The sequence below is a fragment of the Coregonus lavaretus genome (assembly GCF_964263955.1).
Source record: "Coregonus lavaretus genome assembly, chromosome: 30".
Taxonomy (NCBI): domain Eukaryota; kingdom Metazoa; phylum Chordata; class Actinopteri; order Salmoniformes; family Salmonidae; genus Coregonus; species Coregonus lavaretus.
The window spans coordinates 32763487-32768876 of NC_140017.1; the positions used below are offsets into that span (position 1 = coordinate 32763487).

At 48.6% G+C, this 5390-nt stretch overlaps 1 pseudogene across 1 annotated transcript; it reads right to left on the reverse strand.

Annotated features, from left to right (window-relative positions):
* Positions 1-1977: 1977 nt before the first annotated feature.
* LOC311105413 (tripartite motif-containing protein 42-like) lies at positions 1978-4715 on the reverse strand (annotated as a pseudogene). Its single transcript has 5 exons — positions 4618-4715; positions 3585-4276; positions 2488-3227; positions 2151-2375; positions 1978-2034 (listed from the first exon to the last, which is right to left on the reverse strand). The product of its transcript is annotated as a tripartite motif-containing protein 42-like (transcript).
* Between the last annotated feature and the right edge of the window lie 675 nt (positions 4716-5390).

Here is a 5390-nt window from a genome sequence, read left to right on the forward strand (position 1 = left end):
CTCTTCCTTCTCAAAACCCATTGGAGGAGAAGGTCAGAGGGGCGGGACTTCTGGCTTTCTCATCCAATGGGTTTTGAGAAGTTGGCGAGGAGAGGGGACACGAGGAGTATACAATTAAGATTCTCCCTCTGTGTCCACAAACATCACCCCTGCTGTGTTTGTACTGACGTCAGCCCTACAAATGTATGCAAGTCACTTGTGCTCGGCATGAGTCCCATTTCCTCTGACTTTGCATGCTACAATCTGTTATTATACAATCATGATCATCAGCAAAAATTCTGATGAAGGTCGAAACCTTGTCATAATAAACTCAACTGGAAGTATAGAGTAGTTTTATTTTTTTGTTGATGCTGAATATTTGCCATATTTTGTCCAATTCTGGTAATTGCAACCATTTCACTTGTCCATTAGGAGCAGGCCTACTGCACTGTAACATTTCAATTCAAGTCACATTCTCATATTCCTACAGTACAAAAGCAGGTAAAATTACAGCATTATCTCTGATGAATCCTCAAATAACACTGTGCCAATCAATCCTCTCTTTCTTCACAGACAATGGTTATGGTAACGATGATGATAAGGATGATGATTGATAAGATGATTGCAGTATGTAGATTTAGAAGAAAAGAGGAAAGATTAGATTAGATTATGATCAAAGTGTACACCTCGGCAAAGAACACAGAAAAGCTGATGAGAAAGACAGCACTATAAGGCTGCGTTTACACAGGCAGCCCAAATCTGATCTTTTGCCCAATTATTGACAAAACAGCTGATCTGATTGGTCAAAATAACGATTAGTGGGAAAATATCAGAATTGGGCTGCCTGTGTAAATGCAGCCTAAGTGTGTGTGTGAGAGAGACAGAGAGAAAGAAATATAGAGAAAGAGAGTGATGCCAGTAGTGAGTTTGCAGGACAGTGACTTAAAAAAAAAAAATGTAGTGTGATATTGCAGGTTAACAGCCTCTCATAGTGGAGCAGATTACTCATATTACAGCACTGAAACCATGTTCACACTACAGACTCTATCACCCAGACCAACCCTCATATAACCAACCACGCACCGGTGAACCGGTAATCAGCCAAACAACTGTCACACACTCCTCTCTCGCAAACACTACTAACCCTACACACGCGCACACGCGCACGCGCACACGCACACGCACACACACACACACACACACACACACACACACACACACACACACACACACACACACACACACACACACACACACACACACACACACATACACACACACACACACACACACACACACACACACCACGATGTAACACCTACGTGACACTCTATCCACTCATTAGCATATATCTTACATAATTTTTCCGGACAGTGCACATTCAGCAGTGTTTTAATTAGAATGAGTGGATTACCATGTCCTTGAGAGTGGTGTGGGCTGTAATAGCAGAGTGCTGCTGTTGCTTCTGGGGGTAATAGGAGGTAATTATTTAATGTTGTATAATGAGAGGGTCACCTAGGACTCGTTAGCCTGATGCTAATGAGTGTTTTGTTTCATAGGTGATTAAAGAAGGATTTCCACTGTTTGCGTTGGGCACCGAGACTTGACTAAAGACTATAATATAATAATATGCCATTTAGCAGTTGCTTTTATCCAAAGCGACTTACAGTCATGCGTGCATACATTTTTGTGTATGGGTGGTCCCGGGGATCGAACCCACTACCTTGGCGTTACAAGTGCTGTGCTCTACCAGCTGAGCTACATTGTCAATGTAATTTGTTTTAACCTTTAGTTATCCAGGTGAATTAGTTAAGGTGTGCATTGTGATGGGTGACAAAATGGAATAACTCACGTTTTCAATGTGGCTTGCTTTATTTTTATTATGCAATGTATGTTTCTGTTTGATAATGTAAAGTGGTATGTGTAAAAGGCAGATTGTAAGTAGACATATGTAGTATGACATTTGATGTGTGGGATGTTCATTTCCTGTTGTAAGAGTTAGATTTCCTGTGTCACGGCTGCCTTGGCCTCGTCTCCCTGGCGCTCGGTGTTCACCTGGGAACAATGACAACATGAACACAACTCAAGTTAGTTGTCAGTAATACTCCTGTTTCTAAAAATAGGATTGGGCTCACAGTCAGTCAGTGAATGTCATTGGTCAAGTATCGTACCCTGTAGGAGGAGCTCCAATCCCCGGCCCCGTGGCTGTTGACAGAGCGTGCCCGGAACAGGTAGTGTGTGTCTAGGCGGAGCCCGGCCGTCTGCAGGTTGCAGGTCTTCAGCCCCACCAGGACCACTCCCTTCCCCTCCTCCATGGCCATCCCCACGATAACAGCATCCTGGAAGTGGACGTCAAAGGTCTCCACCTCCTCGCCCATGGGCAGCATCCAGAAGATCTACACAGACAGATAGAGAGTTATCATCATATTGGATAACTTTACATAGATATAAAACAATACATTTGAAGTTTAATTTCTGAATAAGCCCCTAGTTACTGTGCAACTGTACCTCCACAGTGGCTCCGCTGACGATGTGCTGGTAGATGATGGGGGGCCTGGGCAGCAGGTGGCGCTCCTTATCGCTGCAGTCCCCAGCCAGCAGGCACAGCTGTTCCTCCATCACCAGCTTCCTGGGGCTCCTGGGGGTCCGGGGGCTCCGGGGGGAGTCCGCCAGGGCCCGGGTGCGGTGGGGGGTCCCTGGGCAGGATGGCACCGGCACCACCTCGCAGCACCCCTCCAAAACGGCTGCCTCCACGCCGTTCACCACGGAAACCACTGCAGCCACTTCTGGGCTCTTCCAGTGGAGGTGGGTCCCCAGCAGGCCCTGCAGGTCTCTAAGGAGGGCATCAAAGTCCATCTTCACCCCCTTGAAGGGCTCCCCCTCCTGGAGAGTCAGGGCAGGGCGGTGGATGTCCCTGTTGACCCTCTGCAGCCACTGGGTCAGCGCCACAGCCCCGGTCAGGAAGGCCACTGTGTCGGGCTCCAGGAGGGCCTGCTCAGAGATCACCTCCAGCCCAGTCAGGGAGCCCAGGAGTGGGGCAGAGGTCTGGAGGAAGTCCCTGGCTCTGCTGCGGGTGCTGGAGGTCAGGTTGTCCAGGTGGGAGAGCAGTGCCGCCTCCTGGTCTAGCAGGACATTACGGAGAGACAGGAAGCCCTCGCGCACGCGGCGTCTCAGCTCGGCGCCGTCAGAGCCCGTCCGGGCCCTCAACTGATCCATGGACACCATGTCGGCTTCACACTGGGACTTCACTACAGCCACGTGACAGGGGTGCAGCAATAAACATCTGATACAAACTTAACTTCCTGTATTAACTGTAAATTAATTTACTTTGAGTTTACTCTGTTGCACAATGGAGTAATCTGTTTGACATAATGGCTGCCATTACTGAGGTTCACAGAGATGTGATTTGGAGAATGTATTTTAGATGTGAAAGCTTAACTCTGCTAGATTAAAGCTAATTAACTGAACAAACGCTGTTGGTGCAGCAACATTAAGACTTCAAATTAACATAAATCCATAAAATGAATACAAACAAAAACAGCCCTCAGTGGAACTTGTAATGATATAAAGACTCAGAAACAATAGAGTAGTAGACGTGACCTTACCCTTCCCAGCCTGCTCCAGCTCCCTGCGGGCGTGGGCCTCATGGATGGGTGACACGTCGTGTCCCCGGTGCCCCTGTTCCATGCACCCCTGGCACCCCAGAGCTCCGTCGTCTAGGCAACAGTGGGACAGGGAGCGTTCATGGTGGGTGGGGCACGGATCGCGGCACCCACCCTCCACGGGCTCCGTCAACACATGGGCCTGGAATGCCCGGTTGCCATGGAGTTTTCTCAGGCACTTGGCACAGTAGTTGAGGCCGCAGGTGCGGCAGTAGCGCTGGGCCTCGCGTTGCTTAGAGCAGATCTCGCAGGCGGTCACCCTCAGGGCTGTCTCCTTGGCCCGGGTGTTTTTGGGCTGCTTCACCCGCCTCAGGCCCTCCAACCTCTCCAGGAGCTGCTCAGATACGTTGGCCAGAAGAAGGTTCTCTGGGAAGGTCCAGGCCCTGCCGGGCTGGAGGGAGTAGTGGACCAGGCAGCGGGGGCACTGGGAGCAGGGCTGGGGCTGCTGGGCATCAGAGGCCTTGGTGCTGGAGTGCTTCTTGTGGACACCTTCCAGGCAGGGCTGGCAGAGGCAGTGGCCACAGGGCAGAGACACAGGCTGGAGGAGGAGGGTGTCACAGGCTGGGCAGCACAGGTGGAGAGCCAGGGAGCGGGTCACCGGGTCTAGCTCAGCTTTGGTCTGGGCATCCTATGAGCTAGAAGGGGTAACAGGCAGGCTTAGGGGTCAGAAATACTATGTAGCCTACATAAATTACATTTTAGTCATTTAGCAGAGGCTCTTATCCAGAGCAACTTACAGTTAGTGAGTGCATACATTGATAAATTTTTTCATACTGGCCCGGGTGGGAATCGAACCCACAACCCTGGCATTGCAAACGCCATGCTCTGTTACACTACAATATCATCCCCCCACAACTAGGCCAGCCATTTTCAGATGACTACTACTGTTATTCCTGTCCATGCAAACATAAAAATCATATTTGGCACTACTTCAGCACTTGTTAGGCTTTTTAAAAATCAGTTTCAGGCTTCATACCCTATCTCCTTTCCCGCGTGTTTGGCTTTGGGGTTGGAGCGGTTCTTCGAAGACCTCGAGCGCGGCCAACAGCCAGATTCAGAATCAGTACCAGGCATAACTGTATTAGATAACTGATTCCTAATTGTATTTCATGCGCTGAGATATCCTAATGAAAACAAAGTCATTATTTGATGTCACTCATTAGGCTAGCCTACTTTATATTTCATTTATTAGCCTCCATTCTGGTTGCAAATTCTAATAGAGATCTTTATATTTAACTGCCCAATGTTGACACTTTAACACAATTAGCCTAATCTGGTTAATTATTTTGCATTTTTAATTGGATTGCAGATGGACGGCTACTGAGGCACTTACGTTCTTCAGCACGTCTGATGTGTGTGATCAAAATGTGAATCTTGCGGAAATATCTAAGCTGTTTTACTATGACGTAAACTTGCGGCGGTCTATGACGTAATTATTGCAGCGTCCGCGGCGGCCGAATCATGTCGTAATGCGAGGAAATTCCAAGCACTACAATAGGTCCGCTATAGCCAGGGGTGCACATAACTGGTACGCAGGTACGCAAGCGCGACAAAAATCAGGAAAGCGTAATGCCACTTGTGTTACTACGCGCCTTTGCGTACTTGACCGATCTTCTCATCTAACCTTACACATGACATGTTGCTTGTCAACTACTGTCAGGGATGTCCAAAAAGCAACAGACATTAAGCAGCTTCTTTGGCGTTTCGCCACCTACAAAGAAACGCCAACTGGAGCCAGAGCCGAAGAAA